This window comes from Glycine soja, chromosome 14 (assembly GCF_004193775.1).
Source record: "Glycine soja cultivar W05 chromosome 14, ASM419377v2, whole genome shotgun sequence".
Classification (NCBI taxonomy): domain Eukaryota; kingdom Viridiplantae; phylum Streptophyta; class Magnoliopsida; order Fabales; family Fabaceae; genus Glycine; species Glycine soja.
Window position 1 is genome coordinate 13,713,931 of NC_041015.1, and position 14,278 is coordinate 13,728,208.

Below are 14,278 nucleotides of genomic sequence, written 5' to 3' on the forward strand. Positions count from 1 at the left end.
CCTTAAATGTGGAACCCAACTAAAAACTAGTAATGAAATATTGAAATTAAGTTTGCCTTTTTTTTCGTTATTTAGGTGATATGCATGTGTGCAACACCCAACACTTGAGTCATCCACAAGACCACAACCTCAGGTATCTTTATGTTTCCTTTTCATCAACCCTTCGACACTCCACAAATCCCAACTGCCATCGATCCAAATGTTGGTGGTTCATAACCATAGTTCCTTTCCCTTAGCTAGCTAGCTATGATCAATTACCCTCTTTGATAATCCCCATCGTTATAGGTGATCGATCCTTATCTCATTAACTTCGGGTACAAGATATCGTATCAACAATAAATTAATGCCACCAAAAGATATTTATCTGAAGTTAAAACTTAAAGAACAAAACTGGACACGGTGAAGTACATTAAAAAGAAAAATAATTATTCTGAGAAATTTTCCAAACACACTTACATGTCTCCGCCTATACCTATATAATTACTGTTCTTAAAATGGCCTTTGAATCTGCTCAAAAGCTAAGACAAATTGGCATGACAAATTTTCCTCCATAGCTTTAATTGCTTCGGATAAGGTTGCCGCCTGCTATATCCTCCCACATAGTCAAAGAAATTTAATTAGTCTAATGATAAGTTGATTTACATAATACTTGGAGGTAATTAAGTTCGTAAATATTTAATGGCCCAAAACAAATTAACAATCAAATTGAGACAGCTATAAAATTGTGGATGATAAGATGAATATAACCAATCATTGTCAATTGTTATCCCTTCAATTTTAAAACAACCAACTTTGATATACATGAAATTTCAGTCTCTTTCGTGATAATGACAACTGTCTTTCTTCAACAACTATACATTGTTATATTTCACAATCTTGTCACATTCACATCCAGATAGCTGACCGCCAAGTGTAACATATCGGGGCTTTGTTTACTCCGCAAGTTTGTGATAAAAGGTATTTAGTTTTAGGTTAATTAAAATACAAATAGTTTAAGAGTTGAATTTCAATAGAACGTTAGTACAGTATATCTTAAAAAAAATAGAACGTTAGTATAAAGATTTTTTTCAATTATTAACTAGTTATAAATTACTTTGTAACTAACTTTTAAACTAATTATTATAAAAAATGAACAATAATAATATTATATGATAATTTATAATTAAAGAATAATATAAAAAAATATTTACACAGTTAGTTAGTGCATTCTAGTTAAGTTCTTGTACACTTTTGTTAATCAACTGACTTGAAGTTATTTCACTTTAATCAAATATTTTGAGTTTATGTCTTACATATATAATTATATTAAATATTTAGAAGAGAATTTTGTCACTCATAATCATCTTATCTGACTCAAATAAAATTACATCTTGTTGAGTATACTTTGGTTTAAAAAAAATTCTTATACACCTATTATTGATTATGGAGTAAGCTAGCATGTCTAAAAGTGGACTATATATTGACTCGAATAGAACCCTACACTACTACAAAAAATGCTTTCTACATCGGTTAATTTGCGCATATCTACGTCAGTTATTAACCGTCGTCGTAATCAACATCATGGAAAGTACAAACTTTTTACGACAATTCCATAGAGAATTGTCTTAGAAAAAAATATTATTCTAAGACGGTTCTTAGCTAAAAACCGTAAAGGTACATTTTCTAAGATGATTCTTAGTTAAAAATCGTCTTAGAATGATACACTTTTTAAGACAATTAATTTTTAAAAAAATTAAAATACATTGAGGATTCTTAGATAACCGTCTTAGAAAAATATTATTTTAAGACGGTTCTTAGCTAAAAACCATAAGGGTACCTTTCTAAGATGATTCTTAGTTAAAAACCGTCTTAGAATGGTACATTTTCTAAGACGATTAATTTTTTTAAAATTAAAATATATTAAGGATTTTAAGACGGTTTTTCATAAAACTATTGTAGAATATGTTTTTAAAAAAAAATAAAAAATTCATACACATTCATGTCTCAGCTAAATTCTCAACCCTTCTACCACCTCTAACAACTTTCTCATGCACAAATCCAAATATAAGGTTAAAAATATTAGTGTGTGTGTGTGTGTAAGCTATCAATAAATCCAAGAATATGAAAAGAGTATGTATAATGCTTGAGGATTAATATTTTTATACAAATGGAAAAAGTAAAGAATAATGGCAAAATTTGGAGAATAGTATTTGTAAGTGTGAGAGAAGTCCACTATCAACAACACTCTCAACCAAGAACAAAGAATTACATCATAACTTTCCCAGCAAACCTCACCTTAGATTTTATCCCAAGTGCCAATGAAGCCGTTGCAACTACCATTAAAATAATCAAGGTTAGGTCCTTGCAAGCATCCCACATAAACATTTGTAAAAGACATGAAAAACAAAAAGGTGACTACAATATCCCCCAATGACAAAGAAGAAACTTATATATGGTACAATCATTAAGCTCTTAATGTCTAAAATTACCAGAAAATTTCTTCCTTTCTTCCAAGGATGATTGTTGGAACCAAATGCATTCCTTCATTTTAGTAAGTCGGCATAATCACCATGAATACCCTTCACAGGATTGGTTTTCAACAAATTTGATAGTCCTACAACCTAATAACGATTCAAAAGAAACACTTGAAAATTATGACACTAAACAATACCATTACCAAGTTAAGAGAATATATTATTGGCAAACATAGCCTTCCATATTATTGCAGAGCAGTGTCATGTTCCCTTGAAATTGAAGCAAGTTGCTCTTGTCCAATTGGAAATTCACAAGCAATGGGGACCTGGGGATCGGAGGAGGTTTAATAGGTTCTAACAATTTAATGCATTACCAATTAATATTTATATTAAAAAAAATTGTCTAGCCCTGATCAATAAACTTTCCAAGTCACAGAGTAAGTCATTTAAATAAAGATCCATGGAACACCAAAAATCACTACCAAAAAGCATATTCAAGTTTAGGTATTTAATGTAGGAAAAAAAAAGAAGAAAAAAGAACCCATTGAACAAGATTGTCATAAATGCAAACATATGTTTTGGAACAACTTATTAACAAGACAATGAACAAACCATCTTTGACTCGTAGTAACCCGGTGTTGACTCGGACCGAACCAAGTGACCAATGCATCTTTATCTTTCTCTCTGGAAAGCTGAGATGTCTTTCTCTCTCTTTCACGTTCTCCTGGGATGAGCTGCAACACCAAGCCAACATGTTTCCTCTTTATCATACTGATATCATTTTCACAAGAATAGCTTGTTTTTTTTTACCGAATTATAAATTCATTTAATTGATTAATTGTATAAGCTAGTCACACACAACTGGCTTTTGCGACATATTTCTTGTTCATACAATATTTATCTACAACAAATTGCAACAATAATTAAAGTTAATTTTTTTTTCTCTTATCAAGTTTTTGTACTATTTAACGTACCTCATTACAACAGATTATATAGTATACCATGTGGAGTATGCAATCTAAAATTTTAAGTTACGGTTGCCATTGACCAATGATAGTAACATGTTGTGCAAACACTTTATTAAACATGAAAGTGAGTGAAGAAAATACGAAGATGCTAAGTTCATAATGTGAAATGTGAATTGATTATTAAGTGTTGGGAATTTTCAATAAACCTTATAAAATACCAAATGAACACTAAAACACATTATGTCAAATTATCAAGAGGTTTTAAGGAATACCTGGATCCATTGAGAGCTTAATGAACACGCAGCGGAATCTGACAGTGGTCACAAACAATTGGTTTAATGACTTTCCTCAACCAAATCACCTTCTTCCTTATGGGACCTTCGTTTTCTCTTAAGATGGGGAGAGGAGAAACTGTTTGTTGATTTGGTATATTGGGAACCATAACCATGCCTTATGTTTTAAACCTATTAGGGTTCCCATTATCCCCTAATGGGCCAAATTGGTTTCCGCTCATTAAGCCCATATCAATTTTCTGGCAGTCTAATGGGCTCACTTAAATAGATCACTTTATATTGAATCCATTTAAATGTAAATAACTAATATAAACGTTATAATATAATATGCAGCCCATATTAATTAATTAGGAATTATAAAATTCCTAACAATTTCCCACTTGGGCTTCATATTAACCATAGACATTTATATCACAAAATTCTTTAGGCATGCAACCGTATGTTATTTACTTTTAGACTCCTTTTATACAATCTGATCCATCTCATATAGCAACAAGAAACCACTGCAGTTTTCATTACAATTGAGCTTGACTAAGCCACAATGATCACCACTGTTACTCATACTCGATGACGTAGATCAAATATGGATAAGCGGCATGGAAATTACATACAATGTGATCTTAATCATGTCTATTTCCAACTAGTCCAAACTTTATTCTTTATAGAGATCAATCCAAAATGCAATACAAATATTGCACACAAACAAACTTATAATGAAATGATAAACTTCAACTTTATTTCTGCAGAAAATCCAAATAACAAAATGTTTGCAAACCGTAAGATATAGAACATGAGTAAGACTTCCACTAAACTAAGATACTATCAGGAATTACACCCATATGAGTAGTGTGCTCGTGAAAAAAAAAATTAGTGTCATACCTTTAGTAAGTGGATCGGCTAGCATGGAATGAGTTCCTATATGTTCTATACAAATCTTTATTTTCTGGATTCTTTATTTAACAACCAAATACTTTATGTCAACAAACTTTTATTTGGTTGAATCCTTAATAAGACTGTTAAGATATTGTCTCAATAAACACCTGATGGCTATTTGATGTTGGCGACAACAGGCAAATCGGTTACAATAATTTAGCAATCATAAATTCTAGTATGATGTCTCATAGCAAAATAGTAACTCCACTAACATGGTTAAATGTGGATCCTTATGTAGAGTGATTGCTATTAAGACATTCTGAAAAATCGAAGTCAGAATATCCAATGATCTCTAAACTTCTAGACTTTCGATATGAAAACACGTAGTTTCTTGTTCTCTTCAATCAACGCATAATGCGTTTTACTACTTCTAGTGTTACATAACAAGATTACTCATATATTACCTTAGGACTCCCTTTTCAAACTCTAAATTTTACACATGCAGATTTGGGATTCACATAATATGAGTAATTTAAACCATAGTAGTAACAATAACAACAATTAAAGAAGAGAACAATAAACATGCAATGCAGAAATAATCTTTATGGTAAATTTCAAGACCCAAACAAGATACCTAGCGCACCATTAATCCTCAATCTTTGGATTGAAAAAGACTAACTACAAGTGGTACTCTCAATGCATTGATCAAACATTGGTGATAAATCCTGTCAAACAAAGGTTGTCTTTGGACACTCCATTGCTCACATGAAAAACTTATATAATGATTATTCCGGTCAAATAATGATTGTGTTTGAACATTTCATTATTCACATGGAAAATCACACTATTTATAATCACCACATGTTTACCATTGCAAGCATGTAATTATTCTGTCAAGTTGTGTCTTCCTTTGGGCCGAGCACAATTCACATGAATAATTTCATGCTACATCCATGTAAATTCAATCAAATAAATTTACGCAACAGAGGTTACTTTGGCAACATCTTGTTTCAATCAATTTAACCAAAAATACAAGATAATTTAATACAATAAATGGGAGGCCTTAAAATTACACAAATTTTCTTAAAATTGCACAATTTAACCAAAAGAATCCTTTAAAGATACTAGAGAAAAGGTTTCTTTATAGTCAATGCATTCCTTCTGAGTATATAGCCTTTAGCAACTAGATGAGCCTTATATCTCTCGATATTACCCTTTGAATCCTTCTTGGTTTTAAATATCCATTTACAACCAATAGGTTTCACACCTTCAGGCAATTCGACTAGATTTCAAAATTCATTGTCATTTATAGACTTCATCTCATCCTTCATGGCATCAATCCAATTTTGAGAGTTAGAACTATGCATAGCTTGACAAAAATTGATTGGATCATCATCTATTAAACCAACACCATCTTTATGTTCTTGGAGAAATATAATATAATCATTTGAGATTGCACTTCTCCTCTCTCTAATGGATCTCCTTAATGACATTTCTTGAGGTTGTTGAGGTTGCTCTAAAGGTATTTGAGGGAAAACCTCATTGTTGTCTTGTTCTGTAACAATGTCAATAGTTTGAACATTGTCTTCTATTACCAGAATTGTGTCTTGAACAGTAATAGGTATGAGGACTTGATCACTGTAAATAACAGGTTCTTCCTTAAAGACAACATTCATTATGTTCTCTTCCTTCCCAAACTCAATTTCCTCAAGAAATCTCGCATTTCCCGTCTCCAAAAAAGATCTTAAGGTGGGATTGTAAAATTTATAGCCCTGAGAACGTTCAATATAGCCAACAAAATAGCAGCTAATTATTCTTGAGTCCAGCTTTCTTTCACATGGCCTATAAGGTCGTGTCTCAGCTGGACAACCCCAAATGTGCAAATGTTTAATGCTTTGTCTTTCCAAGAAGTTGTAGGAAAAGGACCACAAATGAAATATTGTTGTCCATTCCAAGAAGTTGTAGGAAAAGGACCACAAATGTCTGTATGCACTAGTTCTAAGACCTCTTTAGCTCTTTCTGTACCTAATTTTCTTATGTTTGTTCATTTTCCCTTTATGCATTCAATACAGACCTCAAAGTCTGATAAATCCAAAGGGTCAAAAATTTCATCCAACACAAGTCTCTGAATTCTTTGTTTAGAGATATGGTCTAAACGCTTATGCCATAAGGTGGATGAATTCTCATTCAATTATCATTTTGTACCATGTGAACTTATTTGCAGTATTTCATTATAGGAACTAACAATATCAAGCATGTAAAGATTTCAATTAAAGAACAAGAACCAATCATATTTGAATTTTGGTAGAGACTAACTTTATTATTTCTAAATGAACAAGAAAATCCAAATTTGTCCAAACTAGAAATAGAAATCAAATTCCGTCTAAAAGACGATACAACAAAAGTCTTAAATAAATCCAAATAAAATCCAGTTTTTTTTAACTGTATTCTAAAAGTTCCAATAACTTCCACTGTAACCTTCTTGTCATCACCTACAAAGATGAATCTTTCATCATCACTTGGCAGTCGGCTCCACAAGCAACCTTGCATAGTCATACTTATGTGAGTAGTAACACCAAAATCTACCCACCAAGTATCTTTAGGTACAAAAGCCAAATTAACTTATGAACAAACTAGAGTAAGAAATTTACCTTTCTTCACACGCCATGCGGCATACTTGGGACACTCTTTCTTCATGTGTCCTGACTTCTTGTAGAAGTAACAGGCAAATTCTTCATCCTTATTTTGTTTCTTTTGCTGAGAAGTCCCTTCCGCAGCACCCTTAGTCTTCTTCCTTTTCTTATTCTAAAAGGTCGAAGTCAAGTGAGCACTTTTAGTCCTATCTCTCCATAGCCTCTCCTCCTCTTGCACACAGTGAGATATAAGCTCATTGAGGGACCATTTGTCCTTCTGAGTGTTATAACTCACTTTGAATTTCCCAAAGTGTGCAGGAAGCAAGATCAAAACCAAGTACACGAGCAGGTCTTCACCAAGCTCTAACTTAAGTGACTTGAGTTTTGATGCGAGATTGGATATCTCCATAATGTACTCCCTTATGTTCCCTTTGCCTTTACACTTCATGGAGATGAGTTTAGCCAAAAGGTTACTCGTCTCCGCCTTTTCATTTTTAGCAAAGTATTGCTCAATTTCCTCAAGGAATTTCTTTGCACTTTGACCCTTAGAAATAGAGCCCCGAAACGCCTCTGGAATAGAGCGCTTCATGATCATAAGGCACATTTGGTTGGACTGATCCCACTTCTCAATTTTTTACCTCATTAGAGGTTTCCGGAATGGAAATGGGTCGTTCCGTCCTCAATGCCAAATCCAAATCCATACAACCAAGAACAATTTCTACGACTTCCTTTTAGACCATAAAATTTGTCTCATTCAACATTGGGATAGAATTCACTTGGGCAGCATTTGCAGGTAATATCAACTAAAGAGAGAACAAAAATAATAACATGTTCACAAATAATCAAGCAAGTCATATAAAGTAAATATATAACAAGACATGCAAATATTTCCCATAACAGATCTATCACAAGATACCTAGCACAACATTAATTCTAGTCTTTGGACAGAGAAATTAATTTGTAATTGGTACTCTCAACGCAATGATCAAATATTAACAATTAGTTCTGACAAATAATAGTCTTTCTTTAGACCGACTATTATGCTCATGAAAAAAAAAAGCTTAATAATTGTCACATATTTATCATCGCATGTATGTTATTATTTGGCCAAATTGTATCTTCCTTTGGGCCGAGCACAATTCGCATAAATAATTCCATACTAACATCCATGCAATTTAATTAAATTAATTTACGCAATAGAGGTTACTTTGACAGCATGATGGTTCAATCAATTTAATTAAAATTATAGGACATGCAAATAAATAGAAAGGATCCGTAATGGTTAAATTTGCACCCAATTGTGATAGCAGTAAATGTTTGAAAAACTACATCATGGTAAACTAATTACGCACCCGAAACAAACATATCACGGTACTATCACAAATTTATACTAACCACATGAATAACATAAATTATCAGTTTATCATCATTTCATAAAAAAAATAGTTGGCTAAAAAAAATTATTCATATAAGACAAAAACCATTGTCTTATTACTGATTTAGATAAACAAAAAAAAATATTTATGAAATTGTGTCACGTACTAAATGTCAACACCAGATACGTAGAACCTTTATCCCAAATCGAATAATATGCCACCAAATGCGACACAAATCCAAAAAAATTGTACAACCCCGTAAATAAAATGCAGAGGCCTTTTATTAATTCTAAAGAGGAGAAAAACTTTATGACCATAACACATAAATTTAAGGGTTTTACAATTTTATTGATCAAAATAGTTTCTCCCCAAAATAAAATTAGGGTTCATATAACTAAAAGGATCCAGATATAATACATATCAAATAGAGCTTTAAATTCCAATAATCTAACAGTAATGGTGGCTCTAATACCACTTGTTGGGAATTTTCAATAAACCTTATAAAATACCAAATAAACACCAAAACACATTATGTCAGATTATCAAGAGGTTTTAAGGAATACCTGGATCCATAGAGAGCTTAATCAACACGCAGCGGAATCTGACAGTGGTCACGAACAATTGATTTAATGACCTTCCTCAACCAAATCACCTTCTTCCTTATGGGATCTCCGTTTTCTCTTCAGATGGGGAGAAGAGAAATTGTTTGTTGATTTGGTATATTGGGGACCATAACCATGCCTTATGTTTTAAACCTATTAGGATTCTCATTATCCCCTAATGGGCCAAACTGGTTTCCGCCCATTAAACCCATATGAATTTTCTGACAGTCTAATAGGCTCACTTAAATAGATCACTTTATATTGAATCCATTTAAATGTAAATAACTAATATAAATGTTTAATATAATATGCAGTCCATATTAATTAATTAGGAATTATAAAATTCCTAACAATAAGTTAATGTTTATCCATGGATGGTTGGTGCTATATATAATAAGAGTTAAAAAGGCTCAAACGCAAAAGAAAGAGGCAAGCCCAGCAAGTATTTGGTTTAAGTCTTTGTTTAATTACTTCAAGACAAAAGACACATCAATGTTGATCTTTACATGATTTCAAGGAAATATCCATTAGTTTTTTTTAAAAGTTCTTTAATGGATTTAATTGAAGGAAATATGACCATGTTTTTATTATTATTTTTCTTTAATTTAGATTTGAAGACTATATTGACGGAAACTGCCATGTCTTCTATTTAGATGATCTTATAAGCTAAAGGACAAATTGGAAGACTTAAGAATTCATTGACTTTGCAGATATCATGATACTAACTTAAAGTTTATTATTATATGGAATTTTATATTTGAATTTCGGAAACAATGACAAATCTTTTAATATTTGTAGCCTTATCAGTTGTTACCACATCCCGTCATTATATATTTGGAAACATAATAAGAATCTTGTTGATTATGGTATTAGTATGAAGTAATAAAAATACGGTAATTAATGGTAATTGATTTTTATCAAAGATTGTGAATGTATACAAAATGAATATTTTTCTTTCAACACAATTTATTTTATATTTTTGTTAACCATAGTTTAAGGACAAAATTAATAAATAATTTATTTATAATAAATTATGGTGGGAATGTATAAGAAATTATGAACAAGTGTGTTAGTAATACATTTTTATTATAAAAAAAACATATTTTGATTCATAACTAATGTATTAGAAACACTTATTATCATTCCTTAAAAAAAACATACTCCATAAAAGAAAAGAGGAGGGTATATAGTGTAATATTCATATTTTCATAAGAGGTCAGTGTATTTTTTTTTAATATAGACAGACAATGAAATTTACTCAAACTTATTTTTAATATAATATTTTTTAAATATTATCATCACACTTACAAGTCAACTTCACAAAACATACAAAATACTAGCAATCTAGCACATATATGTTTCAAAAAGTACTACACATTAATTCCATAAACCCGCAGCAAATGAGTAGCAGTCACTTGACACAGTTTTGGTGCATATAGGACACAACATATCACTTGTTAATACTAACAAAACCATCCTTCCAAAAATTAATAGAATAAATGACTAGATATAGCAAATATCATCAACATTTCACCCCTCATAGGGGACGAAACCATACCTATGTGGTTAATATATGGCGTTGAGAGAATGCAACAACATCTCTGTGTGGTAAATGTATGGCGTTGGCGTTTGAAAGAAGAATAAGTCAACTTCTTATCAGAAACCAGGGAGAGAAATCCAGAGGGTTTTTGCACTAACTCTTCAACTAAGAGACAACACACCCATAAAGTGTTGAATTATCAACACCCTGTGGCATTAAAAAAAGCCCAAAAAAAAGTAGCATTGTGAGTACAGGAATGAGTACAATATAAAAAAAACTTAAAATGATAAGGGAGACTTACAGTTATAGGTGAAGCTATTAAGTATTCAAACTTAAGGATTAACTAAACAAATGACCAGTCAACAAATCCTTAAGACACTGTTTACTTCATAGGTGATTTTGGAAAGAAAAGAAAGTTTGAAGAGATGTAGAAAATCACAAGGCTAACAAAAAAATGTTTCCCTTCAGAACTCAAAGGAAAATTTGAAGTTAATTTTAGGATGGTATAAATATATGCTTAACACAGGCAACTAGAAGCAAATTCTTAGCTTAAATGAGAATATATAAGCCTTTTATGCACCACAATAGGTAAACCTCAAAACTTACAAATGTAGACTGAATTAAATTAAGATCCAAAAACATATGCAAAAGAATCCAGCTATAAACCTCTTCAAATGGTAAAAAGGAATTCTTGATTAAAATATTTGCACCTTAGGAACAAGTTAATACTAAAGTGGTTAATTAAGTCAAGAAGTGGTTACTCATTAACCATTCTAAATATTGTTATACAATTGAGTGGTTAAATAATCCTAAACAGTAACTCCTTTTCAGTAATTTTCAAATAACATTTGCTAATTGCTTAGAATAATTTAGGAAGATACATTGAATGGAAAATAAAAATGAAAAGATAGATGAATAGTATATTTTTGTTATGAAATATATAGTTCCGAAATACATTTCTAAAAGTTTCCTGTGATCCAATTTTCATCCTTAGAATATATAAGAAAAGATAGAAGTAAGGAAGAAAGAGAACATTAATAAGAAAATCTAAGAAAGTTGAATCAATGTAACAATTCAATCACTACAGTTACCTGTAGCCTAAATACAAAAGACAGATCCCTTTGTTTAAGGTGTTCCTGCATAAATCAATATACACAGTTAAGCATCATTGTTTAAAAACTTTGACACCCTCCAACTTCATCATATAAATTGGTAATCTTACACTGAGTCTGTATACAATGAAGTTGTAGATGCAAAGTAACCAGATTAACAAAGGCATATATCATTTAAGACAATATATTTGAAAACAAGTTGTTGTGTGACTCTGTTTGAAAAAAAAGGCATAATTATATTCAAGAACACACACATATTAAATAACACAAACAAGCCATAACAATAATAAAATTACAATCACATCTAGCATTTTAAGTATGTTCTATGCATATTGGATACAAGTTTGTAAGGACTATGTACAAGCCTTTGTAACGAAACAAGGGGTCCTAACTCCAAAAGACAAGCCATGTAAGAAAACACAGGGCTTCTAACCTATCAAAGATAAGCCTTATAACAAAACAAAGGTTTATAAAATAGCTAAGTTAATTGCTATAACTCTCAACATTAATATGAGGAAAAAATGAGATTAAGTGGCAGAAACAAAGGAACCATAAAAGCATCACTCATAGACCAGCATAGCTCAAAATTTTAATACCCAAAAACAGATTAGCACGCTTAGAAACCAGAATGCAACAACAAAGGAAGGTTGAAGTCACAAAAATCATTCATACATAAACAAAGGCACTTGAAATCAGTCATCTCTCGCATCCCAAAACCCATCCAGTGTACAAGATCATAGTTGAGCTTTAAAAACACAGTAACAGCAAGGGTTCAAATAAGTAGAAGCCACACCACTAACTCAACAAAGGTTTGAAGAATGAAGCAAGGGTATATGTTAGTATATATTTGATGAATAAGGCTTGTGAGTATATATTAGTTTGAGATCTTTTGAATTTGATTACTTTTTTAATAAAATTGAGACTATAAAAAAATGACTAAATATATATAAAAAGTAGTTTGATACTCAAGTCAATAAAAAATATTGCACCAAAAGTATATATATATATATATATATATATATATATATATTATCTAGTACAATAGGTTAACTCTATTTATAGAGGTTTAAGATCGATTGAATTTCCAAGCATGAGGTCAAATTAATGCCTCTCTTGAATAATATTCTTTTGTCATGGGGTTACAACGACTTACCGTAAAGAAGTTAGTATAACTTACCATTTAGGCTTATTATATGGTCAATGCAGTCCCCGAAATTGTTTGATAATCTCAAGTTAGTCCCTGGATTCAAATAAATAAATAAATAATACTAAAAGTAACTTCTGCCTTTCATTTTAGATAGATGTTATCGTTAAAATACAATTTAACCCTTGTATGTTATCATTAAAATGGAATTTAGTCTTTGTACGCATGGATTAAATTAAGTTTCATTTCAAAATTATAACATGTTAGAACCTATCACAAATGAAAGATAAATGTGAAAGACGAAAATTACTTTCTTTGACTTTTTTAATTAGTTTATTAATATTTAAAGACTAATTAACTTAAAACCCCTAAAACTCTTGCTACCAAATTAACTATTTTGCCTACCAATTTTTATGAACTTTAATAAAATTTAAGTTTGACCATGAAAGCTCGATAAAATAATAAAATAAAAAACACTTTGACCTATTATAGTCTAAAAGACTTCAATTATTCTATAACCCCATCACCAGCTGTTCGTAAGATGTTCTCTTGCTGATAGTTTGTTGTTTCACTGTTAGATGAACCAAAAAAAAAAAATAATTTTTGATATTTTTTAAAATTCTATTTGAAGTAATATTTTTTTAAAATATTAGCTTGTAGTTTCTAATTTTATATTTTTTTCTTTTTATCTTTAATATATTTATCAAATTTTCTTATTATTTTTTTTAAAATAAATTATAATTTTATTATTTTTCTATTATTTATATTTTTCAACTATTTCAAGCGTTAATTTTATCATTAATTTTTCAACTAATTTTATTAACCTAACCAAAAGCTATAGAGTCAGAAGACCAAAGTTATGGTTGGAAGTTGTATAAAGCTTCCAACTGTTGCGTAGCAACATTCATTTCTGTTCAACTACTCTCTCTAAGGCAAAAACCTATAAAATGACTATTTAAATGCATTTAACTATATTAGGTTGGTAACACAGATAGTGCTAAGTCCACAAACTGCATACATACAACGAGTAAACTTATAATATTCCTGTATAGTACTGACCTACTTCTTTGCGGTTACTTCTTTATATTAATTATCAGTTTTTTATTTAAAAAATAAACCCAAAAAATGATCATTCATGTTCTTGATAAAGTTCAAGATAAAGAGATAAAAAAAGAGAAAATAAAAATTGAATATTACTTTGGATAATGTTCACAATGAGCAAATTAGTTTTTACATGAATAAATTAAATCTTATATAACTAATGCTAGTAATTTGTTACATAAC

General features: G+C 30.6%; 1 long non-coding RNA gene across 1 annotated transcript; it reads right to left on the reverse strand.

Annotated features, from left to right (window-relative positions):
• Positions 1-10,503: 10,503 nt before the first annotated feature.
• Positions 10,504-12,672, reverse strand: LOC114383318. The gene is made up of 3 exons (XR_003660475.1): positions 12,523-12,672; positions 11,830-11,874; positions 10,504-10,945 (listed from the first exon to the last, which is right to left on the reverse strand). It is a non-coding gene; the product is annotated as an uncharacterized LOC114383318 (long non-coding RNA).
• Positions 12,673-14,278: the final 1,606 nt, after the last annotated feature.